Genomic DNA, 12,023 nt, shown 5'->3' on the forward strand with positions numbered 1-12,023 from the left:
ATAACACCAATAGAGTCACTTAACTACAAGGCAGCGTCAAGGTCAGCTATTTTGTCTCTCCAATCTTGTAATAGTATGTGAAAAGAAGTATTTAACCCCTTCGATGCTGTTGACGGAACGGTTCTGTCATGCACGTCGGGTGAGCTGTGCGGATGACGGAACCGTTCCGTCATGACTCCGCCCGCGCAAGGCAGAGTCAGCATGGGCGGGGAATTCGCGCCGCAGCGATGCGGTTAAACAGCCAGGAAAATTGAAAGACCCAAATGGCAGCAGGAATTAAGCACCCAACCTTCTAAACAGAACTTTCAGTAAAGAATGGGCGATTTACATTTTCCCAAAAAAGTGTACTATCTTTTGTGCTCCCTGCTGCTTGTAGATCTGGTGGTCTTACCACTTGCAAAAAATCATATCATTTTTAACAACCATTCTGTTAAGCACGTTTCCAGAAGGAGTATGATTATACTGCGTAATCGCAACACCTTCAGTATCTAGTAGATTTAAAAAGTTGGACATATACTTTTAGGTTTTACATATCCTTTTAGTGAAATACTCCTATTTTTATTTTTCACTACTGTGAGGTCTACCTCTTCCTTAAGATAACATAGGGTTACCTTATTGCATTTATTAAGTGATACCATTTACTGAGGACCAAGTAGAAAAGTCGTATTTGGTGAATGAGCAATTGTGATTTAAAACCTTTAATGGTAAAGTTGAATTTTAAGTTACAATTCTGAAAAGGACACTTTTTGAAAGTTGGCATTTTCTTGTCCTAACCATTTGATAACTACAGCCTGTTCCTGGGTGACATGACTAAGTGTAGTTGGCAGTTAGCTTTTGTGTATTTCTCCAAGTCAATATCACAAAGGAGGGTCCAAATGTTGGCAGAATGGGCCATCTCTGACTTGATAAGGTGGCAGAGTTGTTGCCTACCACCTTGCACTTTAAAGGCACTGCCTCAGCTCACACTCAAATGACTTTACACTAGCCTATTGTGCCCTCAGACAGACTTGTAACAGGGCAGGAAGACAGGATATTCCAGAAACCTCCATAGGGGGAAACTCCAGAAGCTTCTCTGCCTTCTAAGTAGGTATAAAAATAAGACCCTCAGACCTGGACTGTCTCTAATTTATAACGTCCTCTTCATGCTACAGCAACAGCCATCCATAATGCTCTTCCTGCTCCTTGTGGCCTTCTGCACCATGAGTAGGACTCCTCGCACTGGACTTTAGAATGTAACTTTGTCAGTGGGACTAACCTGGTCCCTGTACCTGTCTGGCCTGCATAGTGGCTTATTGTGTTTCTCCTTGACAAGGATTATTGCTGCTGCTTTGGGAAGGGCTCACACCTCCTTCGACCATCAAAACCAATTTCTCACAATATGAGGCAACCCAATTTCTCACAATATGAGGCATGATACCTCTTAGTAGGAAAAAAAAGCATTGGGTTTTTTTCAGAAGCCTATTTCTCCTTCTTTTTATAGGCCCTCCCAGGCCCTGTCCTTACACAGTATCTCTTTACCTTCATGTTTATGACATTCCATTGAGAACAATGGAAAGAAGGGAAAACAATGCTCCCTTTATTTATCCCACAGAAGCAATAAAGAGCAACACAAATATAGGACAAGCGAAGAAAAAGATGGGAGTGTCAGATATCCCTAAACTAGGGAGACTCCCAAAAAGACTAATAGGTTTAACATACCTCACATGAGTTCACTGACAAAAAAACAACCCTCAAAATATCGTCAATACGAAAATATTGTGTCAGAAATATCACTGTTAAAAATATAATTATCCCATTCTTATCATGTAAATTACAAAAATATCGAAAATATTATTACAAATAAAGTCTCCTAAAATATTGTTTTTTAAAATATATATAATTGAAATAGTAAACATTAATTATAATAAATAATAACAATAATACAAAAAAATATATAATGTTCTTTTTAAACTATTTTAGCAATCATAATTATGTTCTAAAAGTAAAACACACAAACATATAAATATATATATGTATTATATATATTATATATATATTTACATATATCTAATTAAAAAATATTAAACAAATAATTGTAATTTATATTATAATTTAATATTTGTTTTAAAAGTAATAATATAATATATAAGCGCTGCTTTGCATTACTCTGAGTCAAGAGGGGTGTTCCTTGAGTGGTACATGGGTGTTCCTCCCCCATTGTTTTTGACAAAAAATCTTATCTACTAGCAATAGTAGACAGGGTTATGCACCAAAAATTAACTCCACTTGAAAGCAGGGGCTGAAAGGTATAATGCTTTAATTTTTCCTTGATTTTCTGACTTTGAATGATGTGTGCAGCAGTGTACAGCACACATACAAAGTAATATGCATCCTTTACAAAGATTATTCAGAAAAGGGGGTGGTGATGAACAGAGTGTCTGAATTAAGCAGACCACTCTTACCCAGTCCAAAGATCAGGGCTTGATCCATCACCGTTATTTATCTCACTGCCCCATCCCAGCTTAGAACCTGGCTATATGCAAATCAGTCTGTCCCTGGCCCAGTGCATCATGGGAACAGGGCAGACTAAACTACCAAGCCAATTCTTCACCAGAAAGGAGACAAGCTACCGGGGACCGGTTTCTGGCATTTCAGCCGTCTTCGGCCCGGCTTGCTTGAATCCTGATGGAGCAGTGAGAAAGGGACTCATGTCTGAGTATAGCCTGCCACACCCATAGTGGCCAAAAAACTATTCAGAAAAGGGGGTGGTGATGAACAGAGTGTCTGAATTAAGCAGACCACTCTTACCCAGTCCAAAGATCAGGGCTTGATCCATCACCGTTATTTATCTCACTGCCCCATCCCAGCTTAGAACCTGGCTATATGCAAATCAGTCTGTCCCTGGCCCAGTGCATCATGGGAACAGGGCAGACTAAACTACCAAGCCAATTCTTCACCAGAAAGGAGACAAGCTACCGGGGACCGGTTTCTGGCATTTCAGCCGTCTTCGGCCCGGCTTGCTTGAATCCTGATGGAGCAGTGAGAAAGGGACTCATGTCTGAGTATACCCTGCCACACCTATAGTTGCCAAAAAAATATTCAGAAAAGGGTACACTCAGAAAAGGGTACACTCAGATGTGAGTCCCTAGCTCATTGCACCATCAGGATTCAAGCAAGCCGGGCCGAAGACGGCTGAAATGCCAGAAACCGGTCCCCGGTAGCTTGTTTCCTTCCCAGTATAAGAATTGGCTTGGTAGTTTGGTCTGCCCTGTTCCCATGATGCACTGGGCCAGGGTCAGACTAATTTGCATATAGCCAAGTTCTGAGCTGGGATGGTGCAGTGAGCTAAAAAAACGGTGATGGATCAAGCCCTGATCTTTGGACTGGGTAAGAGTGGTCTGCTTAATTCAGACACTCTGTTCATCACCACCCCTTTTTCTGAATCATTTTTGTCCACCATAAGCGTGGAAGGGTACACTCAGATGTGAGTCCCTAGCTCATTGCACCATCAGGATTCAAGCAAGCCGGGCCGAAGACGGCTGAAATGCCAGAAACCGGTCCCCGGTAGCTTGTTTCCTTCCCAGTATAAGAATTGGCTTGGTAGTTTGGTCTGCCCTGTTCCCATGATGCACTGGGCCAGGGTCAGACTAATTTGCATATAGCCAAGTTGTGAGCTGGGATGGTGCAGTGAGCTAAAAAACGGTGATGGATCAAGCCCTGATCTTTGGACTGGGTAAGAGTGGTCTGCTTAATTCAGACACTCTGTTCATCACCACCCCTTTTTCTCCCTCCTTTACAAAGATGCCACTTCCGATACCAAGGGCCCGTGGAAAGGTGGTGAGTTTTGCCAGCAGAGTTTGCTGCACACTTTAAGGAATCCACAAGATGCAAGAGAGTGCACACTTGGGAGGGTCCCAATGCAGTTGATTCAGTGGATCTCGTTATGCGTGTTGACTGCAGACAGTCTTCACACTGGGGGGCTTGGGAGTAGCATTCGAAGAATGTCCACCCCGGGGCTATTTCGGGCATTAGTATTGCCCAGAGCGAGCGCGTGCAGGCAAGGTGCCTGCTTTAGGTTGTGGCATTTTCAAATGCTGCTTTCTAATTATTGCCAGTTGTGGGTCCTGAGGCGAGGTAGGCGGCAGGGCGCTCGTTTTATGCTGCTCCTTTCTATTTTATGGTGCTTTTGGGAGGTTTTATTGGCCTTTAATTATGACGGACGCCTCTGCTGATGTAAGGGGGCCTCTTAGAGTATTATACCAGGCTGTGGTAGAGGATTTATTAGCCTCTGGTGTTTTGGGTCAGGCTTGGACCGGTTTGTCAGTGAACATGTGTCTGCTGCAGTGATTGCCTGTGCTTTGTCTGATAGTTCACCTGAGGTTGTGCCTGTAAAAGTTAGTAATGCCATGAGTAAATTGTCAAAAGAAGCTCCCCCTCCTTCTTCTGCCCAGCAGCCAGCTTCTTCTGTTGCGGTGAAGGGAAGAGGGTGGGCTCACATACGCTCAGTCAGGGGCAAGTTTGCCATGAAGCCAGCCTCTCTTAAAGGGATATCTAGAATTTTTGAGGGAGTTGCTTTAGCTGACAGTGAGACGTTGGTGCCATCTAGTAGCAAATTACATTTAAGCAGCTTTGGTGATGTTCAGGAGGATTTGTCTGCAACTTTGTCTACCAGACGTGACATTCCTGTTTTTGGTTCTAAATTTCAATTGTCTAAGGCTGGGGTTTCCGGTTCTTGTGAGAGGCCACTTTCGCCTGTCATTTCTTCTGATACTAGCAATTTGTCATTGAATGTTCAATTTTATCAAATGTTGGCTCCTCAAAGGCTTGTCCAAGTAGTGTTTCTGTGGTAAATTCTGATTTAAGCGGTTTGGATTTGCCTGTAAATCTGACGCTAAGGCTAGTTGTTCAGCCTATGATGTTGGTGGCACAGATGTTTGCTCTGTTACAGCAGGTAGTGAGCCTCCTAGTGCGGGTAGGTGGGTGTGGATTGATGTGCTAGATAAGGTTAGTTCTGCGTTGCCCGGCCAATTTAAGGAACCCCACAATTCTGCAAGTAATGGTGACTTGCAGGCCAACACTATGTTGAGGCTTCAGAAGGGCATCAGGTGCAGTGAACCGCCGTTGAGCAGGTTTCAAGCGTCCTGTTCACCTCTTCGCAACCAAGTTAGGAATGCTGATGTGATTTTCCGTTAACTGATCATAGGCTTTCTCAGTTCAAAAAAGTGGTGAACTGGAAGCAATTTGATGGTGGTATGGGGGATGGAGCTTAGCAATCCTGCAGTTGGGCTACACAGGGTTTTCATGCTAATGATGAGGATGACTTATCTGAACTGGAAGATGGTGAGCTTGCTAGTCAGACCGAATTGACTACCAGCCTTTTTCTCTCCAAACAGGAGGGGCTTACTAACAAGATTTCCCAAGCTAATCTTTTGCAGATAAAAGAATCTGAAAGGATTTTGAAGGATGTCCAAGGCATCTGGCAGCGCCAATATAAACAGACGTGCAGCGCTGGAGAAGCCCTGTCAACAGGTGAGCCGGTCACTGATAGTTATAAGAAATCTAATTTTAGGAAACTTAAAGCAGACACAGTTGTCGGTAAAGCTGCAGATGCTAAGGTTTGTTGCCATTGTGAGTCTCCTTCAAAGTTACAGCATGTAATCTCTTCTAAAACAGATACAGTTCAAGACAAAGTACTTGCATCTAGCACAAATTCTCAAGGACAAGAAGGACAGTAAGGACAAAGCCATAGGTTTAAAACCGCTTCCTTACATGGGGTGTCCATGCCATTAGGTTCACATCCAGTGGCGGCTGGTGACATTTGAAAGTGGCGAGGCGGAAACTGATAATGTTACTGCACCGTAGCGAGCTCGCGCAGCGAACGATCCCGAACCCCCCAAGGAGGGTTTGAGGGGATTTAAGGTTAATAAAGCAATTGTGAAAGTGCAGGTATTACATTATTAAAGAGCTGTCATATAACATAGGTAGCTGCTTATTCAGTATAACCAGGAGGTCGAGCAATTACATAAACGTAAGTGAATGGATGATCAACACGAATACAGGTTAACATAGGTTTATGTTCTTTGGTTTGTATAATACGTAGCAGTACTGAGCAAACATTCATATTTAACTGGGCTTACTTAAAGATTAAAACAACTGGCAGATGTACACACACAAAGCAACATTTGACAGCCGGAATAAGGAACAGTTGTAAATAGGTTCTGCCCACATACCACTAATGATGGTAACTGATGCAAAATCAAACCACTGTTCCAACTAGCTTATACAACCCCCCAAAAGCTTTACACAATCTCTCTGAATGCTTGTGCTTAAATAAGACCCCCGGCAAGTAAGGTCATTCTGCAATAGAAAGCCAACGAACTGGTTTTCCACTTAGTCATTCATTTACATTATTCCTCAATATTCTGAGGAAGGCTAGATCCTCAGTGGTATTCAACTCATCCTTCTTATGCTGTAAGATAGTGCACCCACATCCATCCGTATGCCACTATAATTCCTTTTTGCTCTATTAGATTTTGCCAGGTGTGACGTGCTAAAATCTAACATCGGCCACAGACTTTAGCACTTATGGCAATTACCAGCTGTTTTAAACTTTTCAGAAATCAGAAGCCCACCCCTGCACAAACAGAAGGTTATCTGCAACCAAAGCAGTAACCCACCAAGCTATCAGTAATAAAATAAAGTTATCACATTTGTGACCAGTATGTTATTCCCCATCCTTTGTAATAGGCATATTAACATTCTATACAACAATCTCTTTACCCTCAAAAGTTATTATACAATGCAGAATGTCTTTATAACAAAGAAAGCCAGAAAAGACTTGATATCACATTTGTCCTTGGGGCTTGGGGCCAATCTGTGACCTGCATGTTATGTGCTGTGTTTTGCAGTGGGCACATTGACGAGTCAAGCCTGTGGCCATACTGCACATTGTACACAAATCACCTCAGCAAGTTCATGTACCAACAGTCAATGTGTTGCTATTCTACTGGAACTTTTGGGCTATACAGTGTTTGCTGCAGTAGGAGCATTACCCTCATAAGATTTTTTTTTAAATGCTATCCGTCTGTAAACAAGCCAGAACAGATTTGCTGTTACATTTGCCCATGGTAGCAATGTTTTTTTAAAAAATGCATGAAGTGTCACTTTCTGAATAATTCATCCATTTCCAGTGCTGCTTACGGGACATGTCCATTGTGGAAGCACCAAAGCTGGGGTGCATAGTGCAGAGGTGTACCGTACGTTCTGCCACAGTGTGTGGAGGTGAAGAACATAAACTTCATAAAGCCTAAAATTGATACCTTCTATACTAAAGTATTATGGTAACTGTGGGCCCAGTAGATTTCAGTAATGGCAAAACAGTGCGTATGACGCATTGAATACCTCCGGCTTAGTAGAATTAAGGATTATCAAAACCATTTGATCAAAGAATTGAAAAATGTGTATGGAAGAACAATCTGGAACCAGAGAACTTGTGCATTCAGCTGTGAACTGTTCATTCTAGTTGTGAAAAGCCATTCAAAAGGGGCGGGGGTAGGTGGGTGGATGGTGTTTCAAATGCTGTGGGATGGTTCAGTTGCAGTGGGAGTGAATACCCAAAGAAAGGATTGCATGTTTTTATTCTTCAACCATGCAGGCACATTTGGGAAACTGAAAGAGGGTTTATCAATCGGCTTGCCTGCCACCAGTACTTTAATATTCTACTCTGTTTTCCTATGTATAGGTGACTAAAAAAAGAATTGGAAAAAAAAGCAAAAAGACAGAACTTTTCCTATTTAAAATGTTATGTTATGATATTGAGTTTTATGTAGTGCTTGAATACCCGATGTCTTGGCGCTGCCTTGAGAAAGGACGAGTAAGCAAAGCCCAACTATTGGTTGAAAATCCACAACTATAAGGGCAAATATAAGAACAAAGCAGTTCACAAGTGGTTGGCAGCTGTCTAAAACATTCCAAAATGACTACAATAGCAGAGTCAGAAGTAAATCGAATACATGGAAAGTAGTCGCTCCTATCCCTTCCAGAATCGCTAAACAAGAACACATGGCCATAGTTTCTTTTTTCGTGGGAAAGGAACGTGTGAAGATATTGCTTCGAAGGCCTGCATTTTCATCGCACAGCCTGCCCGACACCGAACCCCAACCGGACCCCCAGCTATGCACAGCAGTGGATGCCAGAAGCCCCTGCTCGCCCCAGAAGCAGACTGATGGCAGCACTTGTCTACTGTAGAAGAGCCGAGGGCCGAGGCCTGTGTGCATAGTGCAGATGTGCACGTTCTGTCACAAGGTGTGGAGGGTGGAGCACACACTTGCATACCACTGTAGAAACGCTGCCTGTGAGGCATGTTTCCATAGTGCAGAGGTGCGTGCACCTAGGCCTGTGTGCATAGTGCAGAGGTGCAAGCTCAGTTATGTAGAATGGAACACATCGCTACTGTAGAAGAGCCGAGGCTTGTCACTTGTGCGCATACTAGTGCAGGGGCACACTCGGTCCCAAGGTGTGTGGGGACACTGGAGAACGCACGCACACCGTCACCGCCTACTGTAGCCTCATCATCATCATAATGACGGCGTCTTAGAACGATTAAGGATCGATTAACGAAACAAACAGATCAGTTTTTGCAATGTCATGATCTGATGATCATATAACTTACGTCACATGGGTGCGGGACGCAGTCCGGTCGTGCTAATCGATTACCGATGGTCCGGATGTAATCAGATGATCAGATCACCAGACAAGACAGTCACTGCAGATCACACGACTTACGCTGCTGCAGCAGTGCACATGCATGCAATCGCAAAGCTGCTTAAGCAGGCCCGTCCAGGCAGCAGGAGGTCCGAGTGAGTCCACACACGCAGGCAGTCACGACGAGCGCGCAGCACCATCCTTCTGCAGCAGCCAATCCTGGCGCAGCGTTAGCAGCGCCACTGCACCAGGATTGGCTAAAGTGCAGACTGAAATCTGCCCATTTTGAGACCCGGGGCCCCGGGTCCATGCCTATCTATAGTGGTAGAGAGGGGGTGGGGGGGTGGGAGGTCTGAAGTGTGCGCATACGTGGGCCAGTCGAAATCTCGACAACTCCGTCCTTTTGCATGCGCACGGCACTTGCAGTACGTTAGTGAGTCACCCTCTGCCTTCCCTGTGTGCTGCCTGCCTGTCACTCTGCGCAGCCCCACCCCCCACAGGCCGGCCCACTTCATTATGGATGCCTGATCCTGCCAGGCTTCTTCCGGGGCCTTGGTGCGCTCGGCGCTCCGATTTTAAATTGAATTGGAATTTGGTTTGGAAATTGGAAATAACATATTTTATTATGCAGTCCAGTCGGCGGTCGTCCAGGCTAGTGGGGCAACGCCCCAACGCCCCCAATGGACGCACTGCCACTGTTCACATCTTAATAAGAACGCTAAAGAAAGAATTTGGAACAGAGAATTTGTGGATGTTTTCAAGTTGCTGCATAGGGAGATCCAATCCAAAGAAAGTTCAAGAGAGGAGGCTTGAGAGCTGGCGAAGAGACTCAGGGTTCCCACTACTGTTGGGTGATTTTAATATCCATTTGGAGAACCAGCAGGCCCCAGGGATGAGGGACCTTTCGGATCTATGTAACTTGACCCATATGACCCAGCGGGTCCTGGCTGCCACTCACAAATGCAGGCATTTATTAGTTCCAGTCTGCTCCAACTTCGAGCTTAATGTATCAGCTCCCAGGCCTGTCACCTGGTCGGATCACTTCCTGATCTGTTTTTCATGGAACATCGGTAGTCCCAATCTGCAGGCTGGCAAGGCCCCTGGACAATATCCTAAGAAGATTAACATCTCAGCTCTTTCCAGAGCTCTGGCCCTTACTTCTCCGGACAAAGCCGCTGACCTTGATGGAGCAGTGGAGAGGTTTTCGAACTGGATTAGCCAGGCCTTCAACTCTCTCCCTCAGGCCTCCACGAAATGCCTCCCTCGGAACCCTCCCTCTCAGCCTTGGTTCACCGGCTCCCTCAAATCACTGAAACTAGGATGTAAAAAATTGGAGCGGGGATGGCGCCTGGAGTACTGCCCTCATGAGAAGGTCGCACTTTGCGCTGCTCAGATGGAGTACTACGCTGCTATCAAAGAAGCCAAAGGCAACTTCTTTGCAGATAGAATTTCTAAAGCCAACAACAATAGCAAAGAAACCTTTGCCATTGTCCGCAGCTTCCTATCACCTGCTGCAGAACTCCCCTCCCCTCCTAGTTCATTCCAATGGTGTGATGATCTATCCACTTTTTTCACTGCCAAGATTTAAAAAGATACAAGACAGCCTACGGACCACCCCACTAGGGCAATACCCTCCTTCTATACCTCTCGCCCCATGCACCACTGTACCCAACCAACTTTTTTTGCATTTTATCTCAGCAGAGGAGAGAGACGTCTTAGCCATCCTTAAATGATTAAAATCTGGTTCGCCTGCAGACTCCTGCCCTGCTAGGGTCTTGAGTGGGGTGACGGCGATAGTCTCTTCGGAGGTCGCGGAGTTGGTCAATAACTCACGGTTTTCAGGAAGAGTGCCCCTGCAATGGAAACACGCAAAACTCCTCCCTCTCCTTAAGAAACTTCTGCCGATGCCACACTTCTCTCCAACTATCGCCCTATCTCCCTTCTTCCAGCCTTAGCTAAGGTATGTGAGAAGGTGGCTTTTAAACAACTGGAGAGATTTGTGGAATCCTCGGGAGCTCTTCACCTGGCGCAATCCGGGTTTAGGACAGCATTTAGCACCGGGACTGCGCTAGTGGAGATTGTGGAGGCTATTAGGGAGTGCCTGGATGCGGGCGGCAGGGCGGCTCTGATTTTGCTCGACCTCTCTGCCACCTTTGATACGGTACCCTACCTCCAGCTCCTCTCCCGCCTGTCTGACATCGGCATTACTGGCACGGCTTTGGAATGGGTTAAATCCTTCTTGGACAACCGCTCCCAACAGGTGTGGATGCCCCCCGTCTCTTCATCGGATAGTATAGTGTCCACCGGTGTTCCTCAAGGGTCTACATTGAGACCCCTTTTGTTTAATGTCTACCTTACCCCCCTGATCTTTTTGGCGGAGAAGCTGGGTGCCAAAATTATGGCTTACGCCAATGACACCCAGCTTCTCTTCACATGGAAGGGTGACGATCTTCAGACTGAGGTGGCCCATCGGTGTCTTTCATCGGTTTTTTCGTGGTTAGCCCAGGCTAGCCTGAAATGCAATGAAGAAAAATCGGAGGTGCTCCTCTATGGTCATTTCCCCCCTGCTTTTAAAGAGTCTCTCTGGCCTCCTGGATTTCCTTGTCCCTCTGGGGATTGCGTGTGGCTAAGAATCTGGGAATTTGGTTTGGGGGCGATTTAGGCTTCCATGAGCAGATCAAGCGACTCTCAGGGGTGTGCTTTGGTACACTTAAAGCCCTGAGGAGATTCTTTCCCCTGCTTCCCTGCTCGGCTAGGGAGACGGTTGCCAGGGCGCTTATATTGGCGCGCCTGGATTATGCCAATACCCTTTACCTCGGCATCCCAGGGTACCGCCTGGGAAAGCTGCAGGTCATCCAGAATGCTGTAGTTAGGCTTTTATTTAACATCCCGAGATACCTAAGCGTTCGCAAGCAGCTGAGCAACCTGCTTTGGGTGCCTGTTGCCCAGCATGTGCATTTTAAAGCACTGACCATGACACACAAGGCACTTCACGGTTCGGGCCCTGCCTATATCAGTTCCAGGTTCTCCCTTTACACTCTCAGCCGTCCCCTTCGGTTAGCTTTGCAAAGATGGCTGATGATCCCCAGATTTCAGAGAGCTCGTCTTGGGGCGCAGTCCTTTTTCAGTCAAGGCCGCCACTCTATGGAATGCGCTCCCAGACGACCTTCGGCATACTAAGGAACTGTCTACTTTCAAAAAGAGGCAAAAAACTCATCTGTTTAAACAATCCATCTAGCCCTTGCTGCCTCCCATGTTACTGTATCTCCACGCGCCAGGACACTCTTGAGTAGAAGTGCGCGATATAAATACCTTTATAACATAACATAATATTGATTCCT

Source organism: Lissotriton vulgaris, chromosome 6, assembly GCF_964263255.1.
Source record: "Lissotriton vulgaris chromosome 6, aLisVul1.2, whole genome shotgun sequence".
NCBI classification, from domain to species: Eukaryota; Metazoa; Chordata; class Amphibia; order Caudata; family Salamandridae; genus Lissotriton; species Lissotriton vulgaris.